Source organism: Procambarus clarkii, unplaced genomic scaffold (assembly GCF_040958095.1).
Source record: "Procambarus clarkii isolate CNS0578487 unplaced genomic scaffold, FALCON_Pclarkii_2.0 HiC_scaffold_987, whole genome shotgun sequence".
Classification (NCBI taxonomy): domain Eukaryota; kingdom Metazoa; phylum Arthropoda; class Malacostraca; order Decapoda; family Cambaridae; genus Procambarus; species Procambarus clarkii.
In genome coordinates this window covers 27,013-37,238 of record NW_027190019.1, presented here as the reverse complement: position 1 = coordinate 37,238, position 10,226 = coordinate 27,013, and positions in this window count along the sequence as shown.

Sequence of the window (10,226 nt, the reverse complement as noted above, 5' to 3'; positions counted from 1 at the left end):
CCTCCGACTCCCTGGATTCACCGGAGTCTCCTTGGTCACACAAGATAGGACCAACAATGCCCACCTCCGCAGGTCTTTGCTTCCACCACAAAGGGGTGCCACTGATTCACCCTGGAAGCCCTTCAGTCAACCACGGGGAAACTGCTGTTAACAGTTCCGGCCTAGACCCGTGGGGGAGTGAAGGAAGACTCAGGCTTACCTATAACCATAACCTCCCTGAGTCTTGCCCGCCAGACAAAAAAAAGGTTGCAGGAACTCCTTTCCCGCCTGTCTTCTCTATCTTCCTCTTAGCAAGGTCGCCAGCTGGGTTATTATATCTGCACCCCAGCAATGCAGTTCAGTGGGTGTATCATATATCGTTTGTAGCCAGAAATGTATGCTCATAGAGAAATATCACAAATGGAGGCACACTCAAACACAGTAATAAAATGTGTGGATTTACTTACGCAAATTACATGAACACACACACACAATCACAAGTAATACATGAATATGGAATATTGATAATGAGTCTGGAGATCGTCAGCCTCTTCTTCCACGACCTCCAACTCTCCTTCAACTGGGCAGGAAGACAGGAGTCTCACACTCTCACAGGAGGGCCTCTTCACCACGTCGGCACCTCTTCTTCACTGTCCTGCCATCCATACACACTGTCCTCTCTGACAGTCCTGGACACAAGCTGCATTGCAGCCTATTCTACCATTAAAGCAATAAAGTCTTGCTGCCACATACACAAGTAAATATTGTGGCCTAACTAGCCTACTCATACAAGGGGTAATGGGAGGGAAAAATGATCTACCTTACACTCCTGGCTCACGACGCCTGTCCCTCGATGGTGTGATGGTCCCACGCTTCCTTGGGTCGATCCTCGACGATCCAGGGCGTTCCACAGGTCCTCAGGTGTCGTGAAGCCTTCGCGTCGTCGCCGTTCCAATCCCTGAGGTTCAGCTGCCCCAATCCTGGTTCATCGATGGGCGCTGAGCTAATCACTATTTTTCCCCACACTCGCCTCTCCCACAGGGCGTCGCTCCTTGTCCTAGGCACTGTGTCGTCCTTCCAAGATTCTCAGTGGATGTGACCCCAGTCACAGCTAGCTTGCTCGCCCACCTTCCAGACCTCAACGTCCAGCCAGCGGCGCCGCCCAGCGTCGTCGCCGACTATTTTCCAAGTTTGGGCACTTCTCTGCTCACTGAACTTGGTTCCTCTTTGGCTTCCCAGAAGCGCAGGGTCTCCAATAACTATGTTGGCGGCGATGGTCAGCTCAATCCACTGGACAAGGCTTGCAGAGCCTCCAATTCTTGAGAGCAGACCGAGGCGCGTCCTGTCGCTTCCACGGTCAGTACAACTCTGACGTTGGCGCCGCCCGGGGCACTCGGTGACGTCATGGCGGGCCCTGATTTGTCGCCCGCGACCTACGTCGGCCAATCCGCGATCGGCATAGTGTCCCTTCCACAAGGTCACATCTGCCGTAGGGGATACTGTTTCATTTATAACAGGGCGCCAATTTTCCTTTATTTACAACTTATAATATAACCTCCTTCCATAAAATGGCAGCCAGTCTGGTCGCCACATATATCATTAGACTCCCTGAACCTCAGAGAATCAGTAGGGAGAGCTGATATGACTCTTTAAGCCGGCAAACGAAAGAAATAGGAGAGGGCACCGTAACAGTGTGTGGGTGAAGGTTGGTGTGTGGGAGAAGGTTGGTGTGTGGGTGAAGGTTGGTGTGAGGGAGAAGGTTGGTGTGAGGGTGAAGGTGGTGTGAGGGAGAAGGTTGGTGTGTGGGTGAAGGTTGGTGTGTGGGTGAAGGTTGGTGTGTGGGTAAAGGTTGGTGTGTAGGGGAAGGATGGTGTGAGGGCGCAGGTTGGTGTGAGGGAGAAGGTTGGTGTGAGGGAGAAGGTTGGTGTGAGGGAGAAGGTTAGTGTGTGGGTGAAGGTTGGTGTGTGGGTGAAGGATGGTGTGTGGGTGAAGGTTGGTGTGAGGGCGCAGGTTGGTGTGAAGGTGAAGGTTGGATTGTGGGTGAAGGTTGGTGTGTGGGTGAAGGTTTGTGCGTGGGTGAAAGTTGGTGTGAGGGAGAAGGTTGGTGTGTGGGAGAAGGTTAGTGTGTGGGAGAAGGTTGGTGTGAGGGTGAAGGTTGATGTGTGGGAGAAGGTTGGTGTGAGGGAGAAGGTTGGTGTGTGGGAAAAGTTTGGTGTGAGGGTGAAGGTTGGTGTGTGGGAGAAGGTTGGTGTGAGGGCGAAGGATGGTGTGAAGTTGAATGTTGGTGTGTGGGTGAAGGTTGGTGTGTGGGAGAAGGTTGCTGTGTGGGTGAAGGTTGGTGTGAGGGAGAAGGTTGGTGTGAGGGTGAAGGTTGGTGTGAGGGAGAAAGTTGGTGTGTGGGTGAAGGTTGGTGTGTGGGTGAAGGTTGGTGTGTGGGCGAAGGATGGTGTGAGGGCGCAGGTTGGTGTGAAGGTGAAGGTTTGTGTGAGGGCGACGGTTGGTGTGTGGGTGAAGGTTGGTGTGTGGGTGAAGGTTGGTGTGTGGGTGAAGGTTGGTGTGCAGGTGAAGGTTGGTGTGAGGGCGAAGGTTGGTGTAAGGGTGAAGGTTGGTGTGTGGGTGAAGGTTGGTGTGTGGGTGAAGGTTGGTGTGTGGGTGAAGGTTGGTGTGTGGGTGAAGGTTGGAGTGTGGGAGAAGGTTGGAGTGAGGGAGAAGGTTGGTGTGTGGGTGAAGGTTGGTGTGTGGGTGATGGTTGTTGTGAGGGTGAAGGTTGGTGTGAGGGCGCAGGTTGGTGTGTGGGTGAAGGTTTGTGTGTTTGTGAAGGTTGGTGTGAGGGTGAAGTTTGGTGTGAGGAAGAAGTTTGGTGTGTGGGAAAAGGTTAGTGTGAAAATGAAGGTTTGTGTGTGGGTGAAGGTTGGTGTGTAGGTGAAGGTTGGTGAGTGGGTGAAGGTTGGTGTGTGGGTGAAGGTTGTTGTGAGGGTGAAGGTTGGTGTGTGGGTGAAGGTTGGTGTGTGGGTGAAGGTTGGTGTGTGGGTGAAGGTTGGTGTGTGGGTGAAGGTTGGTGTGTGGGTGAAGGTTGGTGTGAGAGCGCAGGTTGGTGTGAAGGTGAAGGTTGGTGTGTGGATGAAGGTTGGTGTGTGGGTGAAGGTTGGTGTGAGAGCGAAGGTTGGTGTGAAGGTGAAGGTTGGTGTGTGGGTGAAGGTTGGTGTGTGGGTGAAGGATGGTGTGTGGGTGAAAGTTGGTGTGAGGGAGAAGGTTGGTGTGTGGGAGAAGGTTGGTGTGTGGGTGAAGGTTGGTGTGAGGGTGAAGGTTGGTGTGTGGGTGAAGGTTGGTGTGTGGGAGAAGGTTGGTGTGAGGGAGAAGGTTGGTGTGTGGGAGAAGGTTGGTGTGAGGGTGAAGGTTGGTGTGTGGGTGAAGGTTGCTGTGAGCGCGAAGGGTGGTGTGAGGGAGAAGGTTGGTGAGTGGGAGAAGGTTGGTGTGTGGGAGAAGGTTTGTGTGAGGGCGCAGGTTGGTGTGAGGGAGAAGGATGGTGTGTGGGTGAAGGTTGGAATGAGGGTGAAGGTTGGTGTGTGGGTGAAGGTTGGTGTGTGGGCGAAGGTTGGTGTGAGAGAGAAGGTTGGTGTGAGGGCGCAGGTTGGTGTGAGGGAGAAGGTTGTTGTGAGGAGAGATGGTTGGTGTGAGGGCGAAGGTTGGTGTGAGGGCGAAGATTGGTGTGAGGGAGAAGGTTGGTGTTTGGGTGAAGGTTGGTGTGAAGTTGAAGGTTGGTGTGAGGGAGAAGGTTGGTGTGTGGGTGTAGGTTGGTGTGTGTGTGAAGGTTGGTGTGAGGGAGAATGATGGTGTGTGGGTGAAGGTTGGTATGAGGGTGAAGGTTGGTGTGTGGGTGAAGGTTGGTGTGAGGGAGAAGGTTGTTGTGAGGGTGAAGGTTGGTGTGTGGGTGAAGGTTGGTGTGTGGGTGAAAGTTGGTGTGAGGGAGAAGGTTGGTGTGTGGGAGAAGGTTGGTGTGTGGGTGAAGGTTGGTGTGAGGGTGAAGGTTGGTGTGTGGGTGAAGGTTGGTGTGTGGGAGAAGGTTGGTGTGAGGGAGAAGGTTGGTGTGTGGGAGAAGGTTGGTGTGAGGGTGAAGGTTGGTGTGTGGGTGAAGGTTGCTGTGAGCGCGAAGGGTGGTGTGAGGGAGAAGGTTGGTGAGTGGGAGAAGGTTGGTGTGTCGGAGAAGGTTTGTGTGAGGGCGCAGGTTGGTGTGTGGGCGCAGGTTGGTGTGAGGGCGAAGGTTGGTGTGAGGGCGCAGGTTGGTGTGAGGGAGAAGGTTGGTGTGAGGGTGAAGGTTGGTGTGTGGGCGCAGGTTGGTGTGTCAGCGCAGGTTGGTGTGAGGGCGCAGGTTGGTGTGAGGGAGAAGGTTGGTGTGAGAGCGCAGGTTGGTGTGTGGGCGAAGGTTGGTGTGTGGGCACAGGTTGGTGAGAGGGAGAAGGTTGGTGTGAAGGTGAAGGTTGGTGTGAGGGAGAAGGTTGGTGTGAGGGAGCAGGTTGGTGTGTGGGCGCAGGTTGCTGTGTGGGCGCAGGTTGGTGTGAGGGCGAAGGTTGGTGTGAGGGCGCAGGTTGGTGTGAGGGAGAAGGTTGGTGTGAGGGAGAAGGTTGGTGTGAGGGTGAAGGTTGGTGTGTGGGCGCTGGTTGGTGTGAGGGCGAAGGTTGGTGTGAGGGCGCAGGTTGGTGTGAGGGAGAAGGTTGGTGTGAGAGCGCAGGATGGTGTGTGGGCGAAGGTTGGTGTGTGGGCACAGGTTGGTGAGAGGGAGAATGTTGGTGTGAGGGCGCAGGTTGGTGTGTGGGAGAAGGTTGGTGTGAGGGCGCAGGTTGGTGTGAGGGCGAAGGTTGGTGTGAGGGCGAAGGTTGGTGTGAGGAAGAAGGTTGGTGTGAGGGCGCAGGTTGGTGTGAGGGAGAAGGTTGTTGTGAGGGAGAAGGTTGGTGTGAGGGCAAAAGTTGGTGTGAGGGTGAAGGTTGGTGTGTGGATGAAGGTTGGTGTGAGGGAGAAGGATGGTGCGTGGGTGAAGGTTGGTATGAGGGTGAAGGTTGGTGTGTGGGTGAAGGTTGGTGTGTGGGCGAAGGTTGGTGTGAGAGAGAAGGTTGGTGTGAGGGCGCAGGTTGGTGTAAGGGAGAAGGTTGTTGTGAGGAGAGATGGTTGGTGTGAGGGCGAAGGTTGGTGTGAGGGTGAAGATTGGTGTGAGGGAGAAGGTTGGTGTTTGAGTAAAGGTTGGTGTGAAGTTGAAGGTTGGTGTGAGGGAGAAGGTTGGTGTGTGGGTGTAGGTTGGTGTGTGTGTGAAGGTTGGTGTGAGGGAGAATGATGGTGTGTGGGTGAAGGTTGGTATGAGGGTGAAGGTTGGTGTGTGGGTGAAGGTTGGTGTGAGGGAGAAGGTTGTTGTGAGGGTGAAGGTTGGTGTGTGGGTGAAGGTTGGTGTGTGGGTGAAGGTTGATGTGTGGGAGAAGGTTAGTGTGTGGGTGAAGGTTGGATGTGGAGAAGGTTGGTGTTAGGGTGAATGTTTGTGTGTGGGTGAAGGTTGGTGTGTGGGTGAAGGTTGATGTGTTGGTGAAGGTTTGTGTGAGGGCGCAGGTTGGTGTGAGGGCGAAGGTTGGTGTGAGGGCGCAGGTTGGTGTGAAGGTGAAGGTTGGTGTGAGGGAGAAGGTTGGTGTGTGGGTGAAGGTTGGTGTGAGGGCGAAGGTTGGTGTGAGGGAGAAGGTTGGTGTGAGGGAGAAGGTTGGTGTGTAGGTGAAGGTTGGTGTGAGGGCGAAGGTTGGTGTGAGGGAGAAGGTTGGTGTGAGGGAGAAGGTTGGTGTGTGGGGTGAAGGTTGGTGTGTGGGTGAAGGTTGGTGTGTGGGTTAAGGTTAGTGTGTGGGAGAAGGTTAGTGTGTGGGAGAAGGTTGGTGTGAGGGTGAAGATTGATGTCTGGGAGAAGGTTGGTGTGAGGGAGATGGTTGGTGTGTGGGAGAAGGTTGGTGTGAGGGTGAAGGTTGGTGTGTGGGTGAAGGTTGGTGTGAGGGCGAAGGATGGTGTGAAGTTGAATGTTGGTGTGTGGGTGAAGGTTGGTGTGTGGGAGAAGGTTGGTGTGTGGGTGAAGGTTGGTGTGAGGGAGAAGGTTGGTGTGAGGGTGAAGGTTGGTGTGAGGGAGAAGGTTGATGTGTGGGTGAAGGTTGGTGTGTGGGAGAAGGTTGGTGTGTGGGTAAAGGTTGGTGTGTGGGCGAAGGATGGTGTGAGGGCGCAGGTTGGTGTGAGGGAGAAGGTTGGTGTGAGGGAGAAGGTTGGTGTGAGGGAGAAGGTTAGTGTGTGGGTGAAGGTTGGTGTGTGGGTGAAGGTTGTTGTAAGGGTGAAGGTTTAGGTAAGGGTGAAGGTTAGTGTGCAGGTGTAGGTTGGTGTGAGGGCGAAGGTTGGTGTGTGGGTGAAGGTTGGTGTGTGGGAGAAGGTTGGTGTGTGGGTGAAGGTTTGTGTGTGGGTGAAGGTTGGTGTGCAGGTGAAGGTTGGTGTGAGGGTGAAGGTTGGTGTAAGGGTGAAGGTTGGTGTGTGGGAGAAGGTTGGTTTGTGGGTGAAGGTTGGTGTGTGGGTGAAGGTTGGTGTGTGGGTGAAGGTTAGTGTGTGGGTGAAGGTTGGTGTGAGGGAGAAGGTTGGTGTGTGGGAGAAGGTTTGTGAGAGGGCGCAGGTTGGTGTGAGGGCGCAGGTTGGTGTGAGGGCGCAGGTTGGTGTGAGAGCGCAGATTGGTGTGAGGGCGAAGGTTGGTGTGAAGGTGAAGGTTGGTGTGTGGGCGCAGGTTGGCGTGAGGGTGAAGGTTGGTGTGAGGGAGAAGGTTGGTGTGAGGGCGCTGGTTGGTGTGAGGGCGAAGGTTGGTGTGTGGGCGCAGGTTGGTGTGAGGGAGAAGGTTGGTGTGAGAGCGCAGGTTGGTGTGTGGGCGAAGGTTGGTGTGTGGGCACAGGTTGGTGAGAGGGAGAAGTTTGGTGTGAGGGCGCAGGTTGGTGTTAGGGAGAAGGTTGGTGTGAGGGAGAAAGTTGGTGTGAGGGCGCAGGTTGATGTGAGGGCGAAGGTTGGTGTGGAGGTGAAGGTTGGTGTGAGGGAGAAGGTTGGTGTGTGGGTGAAGGTTGGTGTGATGTTGAAGGTTGGTGTGAGGGAGAAGGTTGGTGTGTGGGTGTAGGTTGGTGTGTGGGTGAAGGTTGGTGTGTGGGTGAAAGTTGGTGTGAGGGAGAAGGTTGTTGTGAGGGTGAAGGTTGGTGTGTGGGTGAAGGTTGGTGTGTGGGAGAAGGTTGGTGTGTGGGAGAAGGTTGGATGTGGAGAAGGTTGGTGTGAGGGAGAAGGTTGTTGTGAGGGTGAAGGTTGGTGTGTGGGTGAAGGTTGATGTGTGGGAGAAGGTTGGTGTGTGGGAGAAGGTTGGTGTGTGGGTGAAGGTTGGATGTGGAGAAGGTTGGTGTGAGGGTGAAGGTTGGTGTGTGGGTGAAGGTTGGTGTGAGGGAGAAGGTTGGTGTGTGGGAGAAGGTTTGTGTGAGAGCGCAGGTTGGTGTGAGGGCGCAGGTTGGTGTGAGGGCGCAGGTTGGTGTGAGAGCGCAGATTGGTGTGAGGGCGAAGGTTGGTGTGAAGGTGAAGGTTGGTGTGTGGGCGCAGGTTGGCGTGAGGGAGAAGGTTGGTGTGAGGGTGAAGGTTGGTGTGTGGGCGCAGGTTGGTGTGTGGGCGCAGGTTGGTGTGAGGGCGAAGGTTGGTGTGAGGGCGCAGGTTGGTGTGAGGGAGAAGGTTGGTGTGAGGGTGAAGGTTGGTGTGTAAGCGCAGGTTGGTGTGTCGGCGCAGGTTGGTGTGAGGGCGCTGGTTGGTGTGAGGGCGAAGGTTGGTGTGAGGGCGCAGGTTGGTGTGAGGGAGAAGGTTGGTGTGAGAGCGCAGGTTGGTGTGTGGGCGAAGGTTGGTGTGTGGGCGCTGGTTGGTGTGAGGGCGAAGGTTGGTGTGAGGGCGCAGGTTGGTGAGAGGGAGAAGGTTGGTGTGAGGGCGCAGGTTGGTGTTAGGGAGAAGGTTGGTGTGAGGGAGAAAGATGGTGTGAGGGCGCTGGTTGGTGTGAGGGCGAAGATTGGTGTGAGGGAGAAGGTTGGTGTGAGGGCGCAGGTTGGTGTGAGGGAGAAGGTTGTTGTGAGGGAGAAGGTTGGTGTGAGGGCGAAGGTTGGTGTGAGGGCGATGGTTGGTGTGAGGGAGAAGGTTGGTGTGAGGGCGCAGGTTGGTGTGAGGGAGAAGGTTGGTGTGAGGGCGCAGGTTGGTGTTAATGAGAAGGTTGGTGTGAGAGAGAAGGTTGGTGTGAGGGCGATGGTTGGTGTGAGGGCGAAGATTGGTGTGAGGGCGAAGGTTGGTGTGAGGGCGAAAGTTGGTGTGAGGGCGAAGGTTGGTGTGAGGGAGAAGGTTGGTGTGAGGGCGCAGGTTGGTGTGAGGGCGCAGGTTGGTGTGAGGGAGAAGATTGTTGTGAGGGCGAAGGTTGGTGTGAGGGAGAAGGTTGGTGTGAGGGCGCAGGTTGGTGTGAGGGAGAAGGTTGTTGTGAGGGAGAAGGTTGGTGTTCGGGCGAAGGTTGGTGTGAGGGTGAAGGTTGGTGTGAGGGAGAGGTTGGTGTGTGGGTGAAGGTTGTTGTGTGGGTGAAGGTTGGTGTGATGGAGAAGGTTGGTGTCGAGGTGAAGGTTGGTGTGAGGGAGAAGGTTGGTGTGTCGGTGAAGGTTGGTGTGATGTTGAAGGTTGGTGTGAGGGGAGAAGGTTGGTGTGTGGGTGTAGGTTGGTGTGTGGGTGAAGGTTGGTGTGTGGGTGATGGTTGGTGTGAGGGAGAAGGTTGTTGTGAGGGTCAAGGTTGGTGTGTGGGTGAAGATTGGTGTGTGGGTGAAGGTTGATGTGTGGGAGAAGGTTGGTGTGTGGGAGAAGGTTGGTGTGTGGGTGAAGGTTGGATGTGGAGAAGGTTGGTGTGAGGGTGAAGGTTGGTGTGTGGGTGAAGGTTGGTGTGTGGGTGAAGGTTGGTATGTGGGCGCAGGTTGGCGTGAGGGCGCAGGTTGGTGTTAGGGCGAAGGTTGGTGTGAGGGAGAAGGTTGGTGTGTGGGTGAAGGTTGGTTTGAGGGCGAAGGTTGGTGTGAGGGAGAAGGTTGGTGTGTGGGTGAAGGTTGGTGTGAAAGTGAAGGTTGGTGTGTGGGTGAAGGTTGGTGTGTGGGTGAAGGATGGTGTGTGGGTGAAGGTTGGTGTGAGGGCGCAGGTTGGTGTGAAGGTGAAGGTTGGATTGTGGGTGAAGGTTGGTGTGTGGGTGATGGTTGGTGCGTGGGTGAAAGTTGGTGTGAGGGAGAAGGTTGGTGTGTGGGAGAAGGTTAGTGTGTGGGAGAAGGTTGGTGTGAGGGTGAAGGTTGATGTTTGGGAGAAGGTTGGTGTGAGGGAGAAGGTTGGTGTGTGGGAAAAGGTTGGTGTGAGGGTGAAGGTTGGTGTGTGGGAGAAGGTTGGTGTGAGGGCGAAGGATGGTGTGAAGTTGAATGTTGGTGTGTGGGTGAAGGTTGGTGTGTGGGAGAAGGTTGCTGTGTGGGTGAAGGTTGGTGTGAGGGAGAAGGTTGGTGTGAGGGTGAAGGTTGGTGTGAGGGAGAAAGTTGGTGTGTGGGTGAAGGTTGGTGTGTGGGTGAAGGTTGGTGTGTGGGCGAAGGATGGTGTGAGGGCGCAGGTTGGTGTGAAGGTGAAGGTTTGTGTGAGGGCGACGGTTGGTGTGTGGGTGAAGGTTGGTGTGTGGGTGAAGGTTGGTGTGTGGGTGAAGGTTGGTGTGCAGGTGAAGGTTGGTGTGAGGGCGAAGGTTGGTGTAAGGGTGAAGGTTGGTGTGTGGGTGAAGGTTGGTGTGTGGGTGAAGGTTGGTGTGGTGGTGAAGGTTGGTGTGTGGGTGAAGGGTGGTGTGTGGGTGAAGGTTGGTGTGAGGGAGAAGGTTGGTGTGTGGGTGAAGGTTGGTGTGTGGGTGAAGGTTGGTGTTGGTGAAGGTTGGTGTGAGGGTGAAGGTTGGTGTGAGGGCGAAGGTTGGTGTGTGGGCGAAGGTTGGTGTGTGGGTTAAGGTTGGTGTGTGGGCGAAGGTTGGATGTGGGAGAAAGGTTGGTGTGAGGGTGAAGGTTGGTGTGTCAGTGAAGGTAGGTGTGAGGGCGAAGGTTGGTGTGAGGGTGAAGGTTGGTGTGTGGGTGAATGTTGGTGTGAGGGAGAAGGTTGGTGTGAGGGAGAATGGTTGGTGTGAGGGTGAAGGTTGGTGTGTCAGTGAA